Source organism: Phyllobates terribilis, unplaced genomic scaffold (genome assembly GCF_046119375.1).
Source record: "Phyllobates terribilis strain yellow unplaced genomic scaffold, ASM4611937v1 Scaffold_4__5_contigs__length_816908805, whole genome shotgun sequence".
Taxonomy (NCBI): Eukaryota; Metazoa; Chordata; class Amphibia; order Anura; family Dendrobatidae; genus Phyllobates; species Phyllobates terribilis.
This window is the reverse complement of record NW_027362764.1, coordinates 501,740,659-501,760,302: the sequence shown is the minus strand read 5'-3', so window position 1 is coordinate 501,760,302 and position 19,644 is coordinate 501,740,659.

The window sequence follows — 19,644 nt, the reverse complement described above, 5'->3', positions numbered from 1 at the left end:
GGAGGGATTGAAGCCGTAGTGGGATCTCCCCTGTCCCAGCAAGAATGGGCCAAGCTTCAAGATCGAGATCCCGAGCATGTCTTACTGAAACAGTATGTGAATAAACAAAAGAAACCGCCCTCCGAAGTGAGAGCCCGACTATCGACCGGAGCCTTGGCTCTGCTTGCCCAGTGGGAGCGGCTGATCGTGAAAGATGGAGTCCTGTGTCGCAGGGCCCTTTTATCCCATATGCTGGAGGAGTGTTTGCAGATTGTCGTCCCGGTGCAGTTGGCCCATGAGATGGTGGGCGAAGCTCACAGGAGGAACGGCCACTTCGGCATAGACAAGACCCTCCGGTGGACCCAGCAGTTCATTTTTTGTCCGGGGCTCCGTAAGTTGGTTGAAAACGTCTGTCAAGCATGTCGTACCTGTGAATTCCACAAGTCCGCGGAGCAGCGTGCCCCCGTCCAGACTATTAAGACGTCGAGGCCCCTCGAGCTGTTGATGGTGGACTATCTGTTGATCGGAACAGCGAATAGTGGCTACCAGTACTGTCTGGTGATGGTGGACCACTTCACGAAATTCACTGTCGCTGTTGCTACCAAGGATCAGACTGCTGAATCAGCTGCACAGGCTATCTGTCAGCAATTCGTTCGGGTCTACGGGTGTCCGGAGCGGCTACACTCTGATCAGGGGGCTTGTTTCGAAGGGCGAGTCATTGAAGAACTCCAACGGATGTATGGAATCAAGAAGTCCAGGACCACCCCTTTCCATCCACAAGGGAATGGCGCGTGTGAACGCTTTAACCAGACCCTCTTACAACTGATCCGGACTTTGGCTGAAGACAAAAAGCCCGACTGGCCTCGATTCCTCCCGGAACTGCTGTGGGCCTATAATAATCAGGTCCATTCCGTCACCGGATACACCCCATACACCCTTCTCTTTGGCCGTCCAGGCAAAGACATCCATGAGTTGCAACTGTCTAGCTCCGAAGAAGATACCTGTGGTACCTATCCTTCCTGGCTACAAACACACCGCCAGAGAATGGAGACTGTCTACCAGCAAGTAGGCCGACAAATTCAGGATCAAGTGCACGCTGACCCACTTCCGGTACAAGAAGACCCACTGAATGTAGGTCAACTGGTCCTAGTCCGAATAAAGAAGCCGCAAGGGAAACTCCAGCCCAAGTGGGAGACCGAAGTCTATTGAGTAATTGGACAGCCGTACCCCGATTGCCCCGTCTATCGAGTGCAGGGCGAAGACAGCGGCAGCATCCAAACTTTGCACCGTAATATGTTGCGCCCCTGCCGTTCCCAGCCTGACTCCCCTACTGTGATACCTAGAGAGATGGATATCACTAATACTGTCGGAGACACTGACCCCGGGGATGTAGAGACTGAATGCATGCCTACCCCTGTCCGTCCGACTGACGCACTTGAACCGATTACCTCCTCTACTGACATGTCGACTGGGAAAGAGAGTGGGGTGACTGATAGCAGAGAGGGGATCCAACCCGTTAGGCGGACAACGAGGACCACTGCAGGGGTACCTTCAGGACAGTCCTACAGAGACCAATATGTGTGGCCCTCTTCCCAGCCGCCCCCTGTCACATCCACAGCCATCGCCGCCCTGGAGCTGGTCGTTGGCAGGGACTGCCAACCTTTGAGTGGGGGGGCGTGTAGTGAGCTGGCCGCTCTGGCTGTTCTGTGATAATTGATATAGAGCCTGTTACAGAAGTGATTACACAGGATGATGTTGCCACCTTGTGGCCAGAGGTTGCACCTGCGCAGGGTGTGATGACAGAGAAAAAGACTGAGCCTCCTGTGTCCCGCCCTAGAGAGTCACGTGACCAAAGTGGGAAGCAGGAAAAAGCGCGCAAAGAGTCTGCTGTGGTCTGTGAAAAGAGCCAGGACGGTGTGCAGGCCCTCGTGTGTGGCGCAGGAGAGACTCTCAACGTGATTTCTTCTATCTAACACCATATCCTCGGAGCCTTCCCCAGCTTCTGCACTGCTGAAGGATTCAGCTGTTACACTCCCTGCTACTGGAGTGTGGACTACATAAGGGGACCCACCAGAGCTTCTATCCGGATCAGAGAGACTGTAAGTGGGACCTCTGGCGAGAGGCCGAAGTATCCCTTCCTTTCTTTCCGCAAATTCTGCTGTTCCTGTTTTTTTTTCCGGCTGGGACGCCCTCCTGCAAAGACAGACAGGCCTGCGACGGGGGACACATCCTTCTGGAGTAAAGGACTGGTAACGTGTGAGTAGGGACAGTGAGGGTCAGCTTATCAGTACACGTTATTACTGTGCATATTTACGGTTGTCATTTATTGTTTTTCTTTGCTGTGTTAAAAATGTATACGAGTAAAGATACGGTTATCAAGATAGAGTCTGTGTGTGGGGATCTTGCTGGGCCAGATCATAGATACCAACGCGCGGCCTTGCCCGCGGTCACTTCATCAGGAGCACCTGTCAAGACGTCAGTGTGTTCCTCTCCTTCTCCTTCTCCTCCCGCTTGTGTCCCTCCCTGGGATCCACTAAGCCGCCGGGCTTTTCCAACAGTGACGTGAAGTACACAGTCAGATATCGGGGGCTGGTCACCCCTCTTGTGGCAGGAATCCCTCTGGCTAGGTGTAACGGGTCTGGGAGGCGGAACCTCTGAGCTACTATACAAGGGGGCGGTCCTTGTAAGGGAGCGGGTGGCGACCAGGCAGGCAGTCACAGCAGGTGACCGGGACAGTCTCTGGGTGTACGGGCAGGAGGTCACGGCAAGTGACCGGGACAGTCTCTGGATGAACGGGCTGGAGGTCACGGCAAGTGACCGGGGCAGTCTCTGGGTGAACGGGCTGGAGGTCACGGCAAGTGACCGGGGCAGTCTCTAGGTAAAGGGTAGGTACGACCTGTGATGGCTGAACCTCCAGGTAGGCTAGCAAGGCAGATGGAGGATGTGTGCTCCCAGGTGAGCAAGCGAGAGTCTCTGGAATAGCAGGTGGTCACAGCACGTGACGGCGAAGCCTCCAGGTAGGCAAGCAGGCAGGTAGCGGAGAAGCGCTCCCAGGTGAGCGGGCAAGAGTCTCTGGAATAGCTGGTGGTCACAGCACGTGACGGCGGAGCCTCCGGGCAGGCAAGCAGGCAGGTAGCGGAGAAGCGCTCCCAGGTGAGCGGGCAAGAGTCTCTGGAATAGCTGGTGGTCACAGCACGTGACGGCGGAGCCTCCGGGCAGGCAAGCAGGCAGGTAGCTGAGGAGCGCTCCCAGGTGAGCGGGCAAGCTGGTCCATAGACAGACTGACAGGAGTAGAAAGGCAGACCGTCGGACCTCAGGCTAGCAAGCAGGCAGGTAGCTGATGTGCGCTCCCAGGTGAGCGGGCAAGCTGGTCCTTAGACAGACTGACAGGAGTTGTAAGGCAGACCGTCGGACCCCAGGCTAGCAAGCAGGTAGCAGGAATAACAGGCAGGAAACAGACAGCAAACTGGCAGGACTCTGGCAGGAATCAGGCAGGTAACTGGCAGGTAACTGGCAACGGGACCTGAGGGCTGAAGCAGAGTAGAACAGTGCAACAACATTGCTCGGGCACCTCCATTTTGGAGGAGGTGCCTTATATATGGTGAAGTCCTCCGGCCATTGGCCGGGGACTCCTTAGGACGGCGCGCGCGGCCCCCTTAAGAGGAAGGGAAAGCGCGCGCGCGCGCCCTAAGCACAGTGGCCGGGAAGGAGCGCGCGCTGCCAGCAGAGCGGGAGGAGGACGCCGGGCACGGAGCAGGGAGGTGAGGGGAACAGCGTCCCTGCCTAGCAGAGGGCAGGGACGCCGGCGCTACAGTACCCCCCCCTTTAGGCCCCCCCTTTTTTAGGCCAGACAGAAATTTAGCAAGGATAAGAGGGGCATGGATGTTCTCCCGGGGCTCCCACGTTCTCTCCTCAGGACCAAACCCCTTCCAATCTACTAGAAAAAAGGTCTTTCCTCTTACCCTTTTGGTGGCAAGAATGTTCTCTACCTCAAACTCGTCCACAGCAGAAACCGGAGCAGGAGGCGTACCTGTAGACTTGGAAAAAGAGTTAAGTACCACAGGTTTGAGGAGAGATACATGGAAGGAGTTAGGGATCCGTAAGTTGGCCGGGAGTTTCAATTTATAGGCCACCGGGTTGATCTGACTGATGACCTCCAGGGGGCCGATGAACCGAGGCCCTAACTTGTAAGAAGATATCTTGAGTCGGACATATTTAGATGAGAGCCAGACTTTATCTCCGGGACGAAATTGTGGAGGATCCAGGCGTTTTTTGTCAGCGTGTCTTTTCATCTGTTCGGACGACTGAAGGAGTGCGGATCGGGTACTCTCCCAAATGGAGGAAAATTTGCCAACGAGAGATTCCGCAGCCGGGTTGTCCACAGAGGTGGAGACAGGAAAAGGAATCCGAGGATGCTGACCGAAGACTACAAAAAACGGGGATTTGGAGGAGGATTCGCTCTCGTGATTGTTATAAGAGAACTCGGCCCATGGTAGGAGATCCACCCAGTCTGAATGATGGGCATTAATGAAGTGCCGGAGGTAACTGGTCAGGTTCTGATTGATCCGCTCCACTTGACCATTGGACTGTGGGTGGTAAGCGGAAGAGAAGTCCAGGGTGACGTCTAGCAGTTTACAAGTGGCTCTCCAGAAGCGTGAGGTGAACTGTACCCCACGATCCGACACAATGTGGAGGGGCAGGCCATGAAGACGGAAGATGTGACGAATAAAGTCTTTAGCTAGCTCGGGTGCAGACGGGAGGCCTGGCAGGGGAACGAAATGAGCCATCTTGGAGAAGCGGTCAGCGACCACCCAAATGACCGTACAACCGGCAGAGACTGGGAGGTCTGTTATAAAGTCCATTGCTATATGCTGCCAGGGGGCAGCAGGTACTGGGAGCGGAAGGAGGCGACCGGCTGGCAGATGTCTCGGAACCTTGTTGCGGGCGCAGGACACACAGGCAGAAACAAAGTCTATTACGTCCTTGTGCAGGGTAGTCCACCAGTAGTGCCGGGTAATAAGCTGGAGGGTCTTTTTCTGACCGGCATGGCCAGCCAGTTTAGACGAGTGACCCCAGTGAAGGATCTTCTCCCGATCAGGTACTGATACGAACGTCTTTCCAGGAGGGAGACGATTTAGACTCACGGGAGCCACCTGCATTACTCTGGCGGGATCGATGATGTGTTTCGGATCTTCCTCGAGATCAGACACCAGAAAGGATCGAGACAAGGCGTCCGCCTTGACGTTTTTGTCAGCCGGGCGAAAATGAAGAACAAAATCAAAGCGAGCAAAAAACAAGGACCACCGGGCTTGGCGCGGGTTAAGTCTCTGGGCATGCTGGAGATAAGCCAAGTTCTTGTGGTCAGTGTAAATTATTACCGGGTGAAGAGCCCCCTCGAGCAGGTAACGCCACTCCTCCAATGCCAGTTTGATGGCCAATAACTCTCGGTCTCCTATGGAATAATTGCGCTCTGAGGAGGAGAAGAGTTTAGAGAAGAAGCCGCAAGTTACCATCCTCCCGGAAGATGATTTTTGAGTAAGTACCGCTCCGGCTCCAGAGGAGGAGGCGTCAACTTCCAGGAAGAACTGCTTGTTGCCGTCCGGGCGATGCAGCACCGGGGCGGAAGAGAAGGCCTATTTTAAGGAAAGAAAGGCCTCCTCTGCTTCGGGCGGCCACTCTTTGGGATTAGTACCCTTACGGGTGAGCGCGGAAATTGGGGCAGTCCGGGAAGAGAAGTGTGGTATGAAGAGGCGGTAGTAGTTGGCGAAGCCCAGGAACCGCTGAATGGACTTCAACCCCTCCGGTCGAGGCCATTTCTCGATGGCAGACAGTTTCTCTGGATCCATTCGTAGGCCGGTCTGAGAAATAATGTAGCCCAAAAACGGAAGCGAGGTCTGCTCAAAGAGGCACTTCTCGTATTTAGCGAAGAGGTGATTCTGCCTGAGCCTGAGCAGGACCTGACGAACGTCCCTCCGGTGAGTCTGGAGATCCGGAGAGAAGACCAAGATGTCGTCCAGGTACACCACTACGCAGGAGTAGAGAAGGTCCCGGAAGATGTCATTGACCAACTCTTGAAAGATGGCAGGAGCGTTACAGAGACCAAAGGGCATTACCAGATATTCATAGTGGCCGTCCCGGGTGTTGAATGCCGTCTTCCATTCATCCCCCTGACGGATACGAACCAGGTTGTACGCCCCACGGAGGTCCAGTTTGGTGAAGATTCTAGCCCCTCTCAGACGATCAAATAACTCCGGAATGAGCGTGTAGCACCCTGAGGACTCGGCTGCTACAGGGGTATTGCACCTCAAACCAGAGGTGTGGTATTCCACTCCCGGGTAAGGATGGAGTGTGGGACTGAGCTCAGTAGGCTGCATGCACTACATACATCCCATTTCCGGGGGACAGAACTACGGTACTCCCACCAAGTAGATGTGCAGGTACGACAGCGTCTGTCCCTGGCTGGAGTGGGAGGGGGGGTGGAACATCCCAGTAGTGTAGGGGCAGATAGGGGAGGGGCTCTGGGCATAGAGATAGGAGCCCATTGGGTGCTGGTCACCTGGGCTCACACATAGAGGGAGTATATATGGTGGGCACCATCTAGAGATAGAGTGAGTCAGTCTGAGGAGAAGCAGAGCAGAGGAGCTCAGCCAGGAGGGCTGATAGGGAGCTGTGGCTCCGGCTGGGCCTAGCTCCAGGGCCAGGCCTGAAGCAGAGAGGAAGAAGAAAGGCCCAGAGACGCAGAAAAGAGGGAACCCTGAGATCCCAGAATTAAGCCAGAAGGGTGAAGGGTTGGCAGAAGAGGGCACCGGATCCCAAGCTGGCGGAGGCAAAAGTAACCCTTAACCAGGAACCGGAGGTCGTGGGCAAGCTTTGCCACGACCCTCACCACATCCACCAGGAAGGTACACCAAGAGTAGGGTCAGGAAAGCCAGAGAAGGTTTTACCATAGAAGGCCCAAGGGAACCGGACAAAGGTGGATCCCTGGTGGGGACGGCCAGCAGAGAGAGAAAGAGAAGGGAGCTCAAGACCACGCTCCAGAACTGCCTGGGGGTTAGCCGAGTCCCACACCTGGTGAATGCAGCACGGCTCGGGTGGTCACTCAAGGCCAGAGTGACTGAAGGAACACCAGTGAGTAAAAACCCTGAAACTGCATCTCACGTCTCTGACTTTCCTTTCTGCACTATCACTACCTCCATCATCCGCACCAGCTGCCCTGAGGCCATACCCCTCCCGTTGGGGGTTATACCACCATCGCTGCACACATACTACCGGCCTCAGCGGACTGTTCTGCAGCGGCGGCCTTGTGACCGCAAATCAACGGGTGGCGTAGTCGACACAGAAACCACATCTACCAAGACTGCCACACACTTAGTTTGACACCCTGGGCACGGACCGGGTCACCGCCACAAGGACTACTACCCCTATCCAGATCCGGCTCCAGGTATCCCCTGAACATGGCCCAGGGGGCGCGTCAACTTTGGCGTAGTCGGCAGGATTACGTGCCCGCAACCGACGGGTACTGCGTGCCTGAAGAGAAGTTCACATTTACCGTAAAAAGGAGTCTCCCGCCAATTCCAGAGGGTCCCCGCCATCGGACGCCATCTCGGATCGTTTCCCGCCGTTTGCCCGCCATCTGCAGTCTTTTCCCGCCGTCCACGGAGTTTCCCGCCATTGGGAGACGGTTCCCGCCATCTGAGAAGATTTCCCGCCCTGGCAGAGCGGACGCCATTATGGGCGTGCCAGAGGGTGGTAAGAGACGACCTCCCATCGTGGGCCTGGTCCCAGAAGAGCGCCAAAAGCAAGGACCGCCCCCACCAGCAGAGACTGCAATGATAGAGATGTCCATCAGCGTGGGGGGACTGCCCCTGGAACTGACAATCACCAAGTTGCCCCAGGACCGCCCTCAGTGTGGGCGGATCAAGAACAAAAGAGTGAGGATGGGTGCAGCCTGGAGGAGTCTGGGGAGGTCGCACCCGGAGATGGAGGGAGAGTCAGGCAGCACCGACCCTGTGGTCAGGAGCCTGTTGCAAGCCACTACCCCACAAGACCTGGTGGAGATCTTGGCACAGCTCCCCCGAGACCGGGAGCGTGCACAGACCGCGCTGGAGGGCCTCGCACGGAGGATGGCCCAGGTGCAGCGAGAAACGCTGACTGAGTGGAGTAGGGAGATGGCCCAGCAGGCTGGAACCCGCCAGCGGAGCACGCCACCCGAGACGAGGAGTCTGACCGCCTCTGAGGATGGTGCAGGAGGAATGAAGGCCGGAGACGACGCCGTGGAAGGAGCTGAAGAGACGGAGGCAGGTAAAGGGGACGACACTACCCCAAGCCTAGAAACCGTGAGCCTGCCCCAGCTCCCCGTCGCAGAGCCCGAAATTCCCCCTACCGTGCCCGTCGCTGCACCGCCACCGCTCCAGACTAGGCCTCAAGCAGGAGCCGCGGCCACGCCCCCTGTGACGTCACGCGCCTCAACCCCGAGCGCGGCCAAGCAGGAGACGCCACCAGCCTGGTCGCAGGGCCGAGTACCCCCGGGCGCCGCAGTTCCAACAGAGCCCTCTATCTCCACCAAGTCACTGGCCTGGTCGCAAGGTCGAGTGCCCCCGGGCGCCGCCGTCTCCACAGTGTCCTTTACCTTTAGAGCGCCACCGGCCTGGTCGCAAGGCCTGGTGAATCCGGGCGCCGCTACTACCATCGCGCCCTCAACCTCCACCATGCTACCCTTGGGTGAAGACCTGTTCGCCCAGCACACTTGCCCGGATGGGCAGCCCTTTGAGTGGCCACCGGAGTACCTCCATCCCCGACTCCGGAAGGAAAGGCCTCTGTGTGAGCCCCTGATCCCGGCTCCGGCGCCTGTCAAGATCACCCCACTCCCGTTGGAGGAGGCGCAGTTCGAATGGGACCCCACCGGAGAAAACCTCATTGGGTTCACCCATGAGACCCGGGCGGCCGCAGCCCAGCGAGCAGAGTGCTGCCGGCAACAGCTGGAGGTCTTCGACCGGGAACGGCGAGAGAGACGGGTCCGCGAGGAGCGGCTGCAAATACAGAGTGCAGAACAGAAAAGCCGGACCAGACGAAACCCCCGTGCAGCCCATGGTCCCCGCGCCACCGGGACCGCAATCAAGTTTCAACTGCAGCACGGTTGGGGTTTTATCCGGGACCACAGAACCCCCGGCGACGTCTTTGTCACCCGCAGGGACGTCGAGAGCCATCTGCCGGAGGGACACAGAGGACGTGATCTTTACCTGGGTGATGTGGTCACCTTCACCCGGCATCAATGTGCCAAAGGTCCATATGCTCTCCATGTGCACAGATTGACTGAGGAAGAGCTGCGGTTTGAGGAAGGTCAAGAGGACCCGGACGGGTCTGAAGATTACCCTCAAGAAGGAGCAGGAGGATGTCGTTATTAAAGTACGGTACAGTGAAGCTGTAAATAGTTACCCGTAAGGGTACAAGAACTGTTACCAGTAAAGTATAGTCCCCGTAGGGACCAGCAAACTGTTACCCGTGTGTCCCTATCCCTTAACAGGCTGAGGACTGTGAGCAGCCATCCCTTATTCCCACTGACCGAGGACTGAGAGCGGTCGTTCTTTCCCTCTACCTGGCCGAGGACTGAGAGCGGCCATACCCTTGTAAATAGTTGCGCTTCCTAAGGCGCCCCCTACCGGTTTTATAGGAGGATTACTGTTTTCCTCCCAGTGACTGTGGCACTTTACCTGGTCACAAGTGCACAGTGGCCAGAAGCTCAAGAACATTTTATACAAAAGAGTTTTATATGAAAAAGTTTATATTGCTAGAATCTGATAATGTTTATAATGTTTTATATGTTGGTGTATGTTTTAAAAAGTTTGTATGTTTTGGTATGTTTTATTCTTTTACAGCCCGAGGACGTGCTGTGATTTACCAGGGGGGAATGTAGCACCCTGAGGACTCGGCTGCTACAGGGGTATTGCACCTCAAACCAGAGGTGTGGTATTCCACTCCCGGGTAAGGATGGAGTGTGGGACTGAGCTCAGTAGGCTGCATGCACTACATACATCCCATTTCCGGGGGACAGAACTACGGTACTCCCACCAAGTAGATGTGCAGGTACGACAGCGTCTGTCCCTGGCTGGAGTGGGAGGGGGGGTGGAACATCCCAGTAGTGTAGGGGCAGATAGGGGAGGGGCTCTGGGCATAGAGATAGGAGCCCATTGGGTGCTGGTCACCTGGGCTCACACATAGAGGGAGTATATATGGTGGGCACCATCTAGAGATAGAGTGAGTCAGTCTGAGGAGAAGCAGAGCAGAGGAGCTCAGCCAGGAGGGCTGATAGGGAGCTGTGGCTCCGGCTGGGCCCAGCTCCAGGGCCAGGCCTGAAGCAGAGAGGAAGAAGAAAGGCCCAGAGACGCAGAAAAGAGGGAACCCTGAGATCCCAGAATTAAGCCAGAAGGGTGAAGGGTTGGCAGAAGAGGGCACCGGATCCCAAGCTGGCGGAGGCAAAAGTAACCCTTAACCAGGAACCGGAGGTCGTGGGCAAGCTTTGCCACGACCCTCACCACATCCACCAGGAAGGTACACCAAGAGTAGGGTCAGGAAAGCCAGAGAAGGTTTTACCATAGAAGGCCCAAGGGAACCGGACAAAGGTGGATCCCTGGTGGGGACGGCCAGCAGAGAGAGAAAAAGAAGGGAGCTCAAGACCACGCTCCAGAACTGCCTGGGGGTTAGCCGAGTCCCACACCTGGTGAATGCAGCACGGCTCGGGTGGTCACTCAAGGCCAGAGTGACTGAAGGAACACCAGTGAGTAAAAACCCTGAAACTGCATCTCACGTCTCTGACTTTCCTTTCTGCACTATCACTACCTCCATCATCCGCACCAGCTGCCCTGAGGCCATACCCCTCCCGTTGGGGGTTATACCACCATCGCTGCACACATACTACCGGCCTCAGCGGACTGTTCTGCAGCGGCGGCCTTGTGACCGCAAATCAACGGGTGGCGTAGTCGACACAGAAACCACATCTACCAAGACTGCCACACACTTAGTTTGACACCCTGGGCACGGACCGGGTCACCGCCACAAGGACTACTACCCCTATCCAGATCCTGCTCCGGGTATCCCCTGAACATGGCCCAGGGGGCGCGTCAAGCGGAAGGGGGTACTTATTCTTCACCGTGATTTGGTTAAGGCCTCTATAGTCTATACAGGGACGGAGAGAGCCGTCCTTTTTTTTTACGAAGAAGAAGCCTGCTCCCGCCGGGGAGGTAGATTTCCGGATGAATCCCCTGGCCAGATTCTCCTCAATATATTCGGACATCGACCGGGTCTCAGCAGCGGATAATGGATAAATACGCCCACGGGGAGGAGTAGTACCGGGTAACAGGTCGATAGGGCAGTCGTATGGTCTATGAGGGGGTAGTGTCTCTGCTTCCTTTTTATTAAAGACATCAGCATAAGACCAATAAGAAATCGGAAGTCCAGGTAGATTAGCTGGGGTAGGAGAAGGACGGACGGGATGGACGGGAACCAGACAGGTCTTATGGCAGTCCTGTCCCCAGCGAAGGACTTCTCCGGTCTGCCAGTCAAGCACGGGTGCATGTCTCTGGAGCCAAGGTAGACCTAGCAAGAGGGCGTGAGAGAGTCCAGACAGAACATGAAAGGAGATACTCTCAGAATGCAGCATTCCCACCTGTAGAGTAATGGATTCGGTGATGAGTTGGATGGGGCGTGGTAAGAGACCCCCATCCACGGCAGCAACAGACAAGGGTACAGCCAGAGGTTTGGTGGGGATGCGGTATTTCTCTACCAGGGACTGTGAAATAAGATTCCCGGCTGCTCCAGAGTCCAGTTGGGCTAGTTCGAAATAACGGTTCTCCCCGCAGACGATTGAAACTGACAGCAGCAGAGATGGAGAGGATTTATTCTTGTCTAGGTCGACCTCTCTGAGCGAACCTAGACACAGGCGTTTCCCGACCTCTCTGGGCAGGCACGGATCCGGTGCTCCTTACTGCCACAGTAGAAGCAGCTCCCCTCGGCACGGCGTAAGTCCTGACGGGTTTTGACCATCTTGGTCTGGTCGACCTGCATAGACTCAGGAGAGTGTACCTGGGGAGAGACGGAGGGAGTGACGGGTTTCTGAAAGGTAGGAGCTAGACGTGGAAACCTCCTCTCACGGGTGACCTCTTTGGCACGCTCCTGGAACCGTAGGTCAATCCGGGTGGCAAGAGTTATTAGGTCATCGAGAGTGGTAGGAATGTCCCGACCGGCAAGTTCATCTTTAATACGGCCGGACAGACCCTCCCAGAAGACGGATACCAGAGCGTCGTTATCCCAGGCCAGCTCCGAGGCAAGGGTACGGAACCGTATGGCATATTGGCCCACGGTGAGACTTCCCTGACGGAGGCGTAGCAGAGATGATGCGGATGAGGTCTTCCGTCCGGGTTCGTCGAAGACTTTCCGGAAAGCCGTGAGGAAGGCAGGCAAGTCGGACACCAGGGGGTCTCCTCTCTCCCATAGAGGATTTAGCCAGGCCAGGGCCTCCCCGGTGAGATGGGACATGATGAAGGCAATTTTGGCCCGGTCGGAGTTAAACTGGTGGGACAATAGTTCAAAGTGCAGGGTGCACTGATTTATGAAGCCCCGAGCCTGGGCGGAGTCGCCTCCGAAGCGAGGAGGTGCAGAAAGCCGGGGTCCGGGGTAGGATACCATGGTATTGGTGGGCAGCGGAGCTGCCGGGTTGCGAGTCATGGCACTGGCGGTGGTTGCTGGTGGAGCAGTCAGAGTATCCAGGCGAGAATTGACATTCCGCAGGTGACCCAGGATGGACTCCTTTTGGGACCTCTGACGGGACAGTTCATGACAGAGGTCCGAGAGCGAGGGAGCTTGGGTGCCACCGGGTTCCATGGCCCGAGCAAACTGTAACGGGTCTGGGAGGCGGAACCTCTGAGCTACTATACAAGGGGGCAGTCCTTGTAAGGGAGCGGGTGGCGACCAGGCAGGCAGTCACAGCAGGTGACCGGGACAGTCTCTGGGTGTACGGGCAGGAGGTCACGGCAAGTGACCGGGACAGTCTCTGGATGAACGGGCTGGAGGTCACGGCAAGTGACCGGGGCAGTCTCTGGGTGAACGGGCTGGAGGTCACAGCAAGTGACCGGGGCAGTCTCTAGGTAAAGGGTAGGTACGACCTGTGATGGCTGAACCTCCAGGTAGGCTAGCAAGGCAGATGGAGGATGTGTGCTCCCAGGTGAGCAAGCGAGAGTCTCTGGAATAGCAGGTGGTCACAGCACGTGACGGCGAAGCCTCCAGGTAGGCAAGCAGGCAGGTAGCGGAGAAGCGCTCCCAGGTGAGCGGGCAAGAGTCTCTGGAATAGCTGGTGGTCACAGCACGTGACGGCGGAGCCTCCGGGCAGGCAAGCAGGCAGGTAGCGGAGAAGCGCTCCCAGGTGAGCGGGCAAGAGTCTCTGGAATAGCTGGTGGTCACAGCACGTGACGACGGAGCCTCCGGGCAGGCAAGCAGGCAGGTAGCGGAGGAGCGCTCCCAGGTGAGCGGGCAAGCTGGTCCATAGACAGACTGACAGGAGTAGAAAGGCAGACCGTCGGACCTCAGGCTAGCAAGCAGGCAGGTAGCTGATGTGCGCTCCCAGGTGAGCGGGCAAGCTGGTCCTTAGACAGACTGACAGGAGTTGTAAGGCAGATCGTCGGACCTCAGGCTAGCAAGCAGGTAGCAGGAATAACAGGCAGGAAACAGACAGCAAACTGGCAGGACTCTGGCAGGAATCAGGCAGGTAACTGGCAGGTAACTGGCAACGGGACCTGAGGGCTGAAGCAGAGTAGAACAGTGCAACAACATTGCTCGGGCACCTCCATTTTGGAGGAGGTGCCTTATATATGGTGAAGTCCTCCAGCCATTGGCCGGGGACTCCTTAGGACGGCGCGCGCGGCCCCTTTAAGAGGAAGGGAGAGCGCGTGCGCCCTAAGCACAGTGGCCGGGAAGGAGCGCGCGCTGCCAGCAGAGCGGGAGGAGGACGCCGGGCACGGAGCAGGGAGGTGAGGGGAACAGCGTCCCTGCCTAGCAGAGGGCAGGGACGCCGGCGCTACACTAGACCAGAGTGAAGAATACATGTGGCGACTCCGCTCCGTCCGTATCCCCCTGGGATCCTTTCGCCTGTGGAGCCTATCTCCTCTGCTCCCCTCCGAGGCCTTCTTAGAACGGGACCCTGATCGGGCAGAGACACTGGTTAACTCTGTCCCGCTCCTCGTCTCAAGGCCTGAGAACGAGGACCGTGAATCTTCAGCCAGCTACAGACTCTTGCTGGACCCTGACAGAAGACCACAATCAAAGACCTTGATCTAAAGATGGCCATTTATTATATATGTTGCTATCAGTGCTTCCTGTACGTGTGTCCTCCACCCTCACCCACTACTTGGTTCCCCCTATCTTTGGTTCCCCTCCATCTCCTCTATCCCGGGACGGGGCAGCACCCTGGTGCATTTAGGCCCCCTACAGGACAGGAGTAGTGTAGTGTTGAGTGTGAAGTGCGGTCCTGAGTGATGCTCCATCCTTACCTGGAAGAGGAGATACCACACCTCTATCTGAGGTGCAGTACCCCTGTGGCGACTGAACCCTCAGGGGCGCCATACTTAAGTAGAAGACTAATCAAGGGAAGTGAACACAGATGATTGCAGAACCGACCCAGCAAAACCAAAACAAACTGACAGCCTCCACACAATAGTAACATAGCAGACAAGGAAAGTGTGGAGACCGTGACAGTACCCCCTCTTCAAGGGGGAGCCACCGGACCCCTTGGAAGAGTGGGGGAGGTCACAGTAGCTTAACAAGATGGTTTTAATGCCCCTTGGAAGAGTGGTGGAGGTCACAGTAGCTTAAGAAGACGGTTTTAATGCCCCTTACAAGAGCCTTGCAGTACAGCATATTAACAACATTATTCCCATTATTGGGGAGTGGGTCTCCCATAGTCTTTGCCTATGCCTTCCAAGCAAGAGCTGCCAAAAATTAGAACGGAGGAACTTGCAATTCTGGCAACACGGACCACTGTCACCCTGGTGGTATAGTGGTGGTGGAGGCTGAGGATAAGGAGAAGAGCAAAAAACAGCTGAAATGAGGAAGCGTATACCCATGTGTGGGTGTGAAGCGGTGCATGGGAATACTCCTCCCGAAATAACACAGTGGATTTGACTTTGTGTTACTCTGCTGTCATTTGGTGGTGATGAGAAGTCTGGCGCAATCCAGCCCTTGTTCATTTTGATAAGGGTCAGCTTGTCAGCATTGTCAGTTGACAGGCGAGTGCGCTTATCAGTTATAATTCCCCCAGCGGCACTAAAAACACGCTCCGATAACATGCTAGCGGCAGGGCAGGCCAGGACCTCCAAGGCGTACAGAGCGAGTTCATTCCAAGTGTCCAGCTTGGATACCCAATAATTAAAAGGCACAGAGGAATCACGGAGGACGCTGGTATGGTCGGCAAGGTACTCCCTCACCATCTTTCCACTCCTTATGAGAGTACCCCACGCCTCAGGGCCTGTAAGCTGCGTGGGTCTCAGAAAACTGTCCCAGAATGTTGACAGTGTTCCCCTGCCTCTGCTGGATTGGAGTTGCGTCTCTCTCGCCTGTACGCCTTGGTTGGTCCACCAACTGTGACCTCTGCCGCTAGCGTGTTCAGATGGGAATTTTTTTAACAGTTCTGCAGCAAGGGCCTTCTGGTACTGCCCCATTTTTGTAGACCTTTCCACCTCAGGAATAAGAGAGTGAAAGTTCTCCTTGTAGCGGGGGTCTAAAAGTGTCACCAACCAGTAATGACTGTCACCCAACATTTTGACAACGCGAGGGTCACCGTTAAGGCAGCGTAACATAAAGTCAGCCATGCGTGCCAGACTGGTAACGGGCAAGACTTCCATGTCCTCACCAAGATGACGACTGACCATGCTCTCCTCCTCCTCCTCCTCCCCCCTGTTCTCAGGCCACCCACGCTGAACCGACGGTATGACAGTTGTACAGGTACTACCGTCTACAGTGTATGATACCAGCTCCTGTTCTTCCTCCTCCTCCTCTCTCTCATTGTCCCCCAATGCACGTTGGGATGAGATGAGGCTGGGCTGTGTGTAATCGCCTGCTACGGCATCTCATCATACTCTGGCTGCAATGCCTCCTCTTTAACTCTCTGCAGAGAGCGTTGCAAAAGACAGACAAGTGGGATGCTGATGCTAATTATGGCATCATCGCCACTCACCATCTTGCTGGACTCCTCAAAGTTTGTCAAGATGGTACATATGTCAGAAATCCAGGTCCACTCCTGAGGTCTTATGTGTGGAGTCTGACCTGAATATCGACGGCCTTATTGCAGCTGGTACTCCACAACTGCTCTCTTCTGCTCACAAATCCTTTGCAACATGTGGAGGGTAGAGTTCCAACGTGTGGGGACATCACACACCAGTCGGTGTATCGGAAGCTGCAAACGCTGCTGCAACACAGCGAGGGCGGCGGAAGCTGTAGCCGACTTCCGAAAATGAGCTGACAGGCGGCGTACTTTGACGAGCAGATCTGGCAACTCGGGGTACGATTTAAGAAACCGCTGAACCACGAGGTTAAGCACATGAGCCAGGCATGGTACGTGTGTGATCTCGCCTCACCTCAGAGCCGCCACCAGGTTACGGCCATTGTCACCCACGACCATGCCTGGATGTAGGTTCAGCGGTCTCAGCCACAGATCTGCCTGCTCTTTCACAGCTATCCACAACTCACAAGCAGTGTGAGGTTTATCACCTAAGCTTATGAGTTTCAGCACAGCCTGTTGCCGCTTGGCTGAGGCAGTAATGCAGTGCTTCCAGCTTGTAACTGATGTGGTGATATCTGAGATGGAGGCTGAACATGAGGAGGAGGAGGATGATGCGCAGGAGCTGTTCACTGTGGGGGCAACTCTGACTGACATAGGGCCCACAATCCTCGGTGTGGAAAGGATGTGTTCCGTCCCAAGGTCCGATTGGGTCCCGGCTTCCACTTTGTTTACCCAGTGTGCCGTCAGGGAGATGTACTGTCCCTGGCCACAAGCACTTGTCCACGTGTCTGTTGTCAGGTGGACTCTCCCAGTAACTGCGTTGTTGAGGGCACGGCAGATGTTTTCGGACACGTGCTTGTGTAGTGCGGGAATGGCACACCGGACAAAATAGTGTCGGCTGGGGACCGAGTACCGAAGGACGGCCACTGCCATAAGGTTGCGGAAGAATTCCATCTCCACCAGCCTAAAAGGCAGCATTTCCAACGCAAGCAGTCGTGAAATGTGCGAATTTAGGACTGTGGCCTGTGGGGCGTTGGCTGCGAATTTTGCACTTTCATTCAAAGGTCTGGGATATGGACAATTGAACGCTGCGGTGGGACGTGGACGTGGACGTTGATGCTGTTTCTTGAGAAACTGCCATAACAAGTGAAGACTGAGAGGAGGGAGCATCTTTGCATGCAGTATGGACAGGGGATTGCCTTGCACGCACAACAGGGGGTTCTATTACACGCACAACAGCGGAAGAAGCAGTGGTGACACCCGCTGATACTGGTCGTGGACCCTGGGGTTCGCCCCACAAAGTCGGGTGCTTTGCTGACATGTGCCTGATCATGCTGGTGGTGGTCAGGCTAGTAGTTTTGTCACCCCTGCTGATGCTGGCATGGCAGGTGGTACAAATGGCCTTTTGGGGGTTATCAGCAGAGTCTTTAAAATATTCCAGACTCTGGAAGACCTAACGGTTGTACTGGCAACGTCCCTCATGTTGGTGTTACGGGGAACTGTTGCCCGCCTTCTGTGTGCGGCCACCACACTGCTTCTTCCTGCCTGTTGGAGTACTCTGCCTCCCTCACCCTGTGTGCTGCTGGCCTCGCTCTGCGTGTCCTCCTTCCACATTGGGTCAGTTACTAGATCATCCACCACCTCCTCCTCTTCCACTTGCGCACCACGATCCTCCTCCTCACTTCGTGTCAATTGTGTCTCGTCATCGTCCACCTCTTGTGACAAATTACCAGCGTCGACTTCCTGCGACCGTGGCTGTTCAAATATTTGGGCATCGCTACATGGGATCTCCTCTTCCACCACTTCAAGCGGAGCAGGCGAGGGGCACAAATATGGAAATGGACCAGTGAACAGCTCTTCAGAGTGTCCAAGTGTGGGATCAGTTGCTGTCTGACGACACTCGGCAAGGTAGGAGGAAGGAGCATCAGGGTAAGGAGGGGTATGCGGTCGAGACTCATGGCTACTAAAACTTGACCGTGCGGAAGACAGACTGGAGGTGGTGGTGCCCAGGTAACTGGAAGTATTATCTGCTATCCAATTAATAACCTGTTCACACTGATCAGTTCGCAATACTGGTGTTGTAGTGTGCTTCCCTAGTAATTCGGTCAAGAAGTGGGAGCGAGAATATGTGGCTGTTGGTTGTGGCACATTTTCACCTTTGCCACGGCCCCGTCCTCTACACTCACCATCACCAGAACGTCCAGTTCCACTTCCCTTGCCACGCGCCTTGCCCATTGCAAATGAAGTAAAATAGTTTACACTCGCACTATCAATGGAAAAAGGGTAATAAAAAGTAGATTAGATCCGTGTAAGAGGAAAACCACAGTTCTATTTCTCTGGCCTACACCAGACTCTTTTAAACAGATATATTGGTGTCTGAACAGTCAGGGAGACACTATTACAGGTTTTTTTGCGCCAAAAAATGCCAAAAGCAGGATAATACAGAGATTTGACCCATGGAACTGCAAAACCACAGTTCTATTTCTCTGGCCTACACCAGACTCTTTTAAACAGATATATTGGTGTCTGAACAGTCAGGGAGACACTATTACAGTATTTTATTACGGCAAAAAATGCCAAAAGCAGGATAATACAGAGATTTGACCCGTGGAACTGCAAAACCACAGTTCTATTTCTCTGGCCTACACTAGACTCTTTTAAACAGATATATTGGTGTCTGAACAGTCAGGGAGACACTATTACAGTTTTTTTTTATGGCAAAAATCGCCAAAAGCAGGATAATACAGAGATTTGACCCGTGGAACAGCAAAACCACAGTTCTATTTCTCTGGCCTACACCAGACTCTTTTAAACAGATATATTGGTGTCTGAACAGTCACAGACACACTCAATTTTTTTTTGGGGGGGGGGAAATACCAAAAGGTTAATAAGTCGCGTACTTGTGCAGTCTGACTGAGGAAAAAAAAAAATACAGGATTTAGATGAAAAAAAAAGGATTTTTCCTGGCCCCTGAGACCGGGGGATAAGTCTAGCAATTTGACCAACAGGAGCACATAGGACTGTAATGCAGCTTTTGCTGGTATAACCACTGCATCTCCTATACAGCCTGCCTGCCTGATATCTGGGATGGATATTAGTCCTGAGAAGGACTGTTTGTTTGATTTGGCAGGCTTTAGAGACCCTACACTACCTATTTCGCACTATATATCTCTCCCTAACTCAGCAGCACTCTCCCTACACTGTCTGATCCGGAGCGACTGTGTCCAAGATGGCGGCGCCCGGTTTTAAATACTCGATGTGACGCTGTGCGGCCAGCCAATCACTGTAATGCCCACAAACAACATGGCTGCGGCATTACAGTGACTGGCTGGCAATCCCTGCATGTTCATTGGCTCTGTAAAGAGCGTCAAACGTGCAGGGCAGAAACCCGAGCTCCCGCC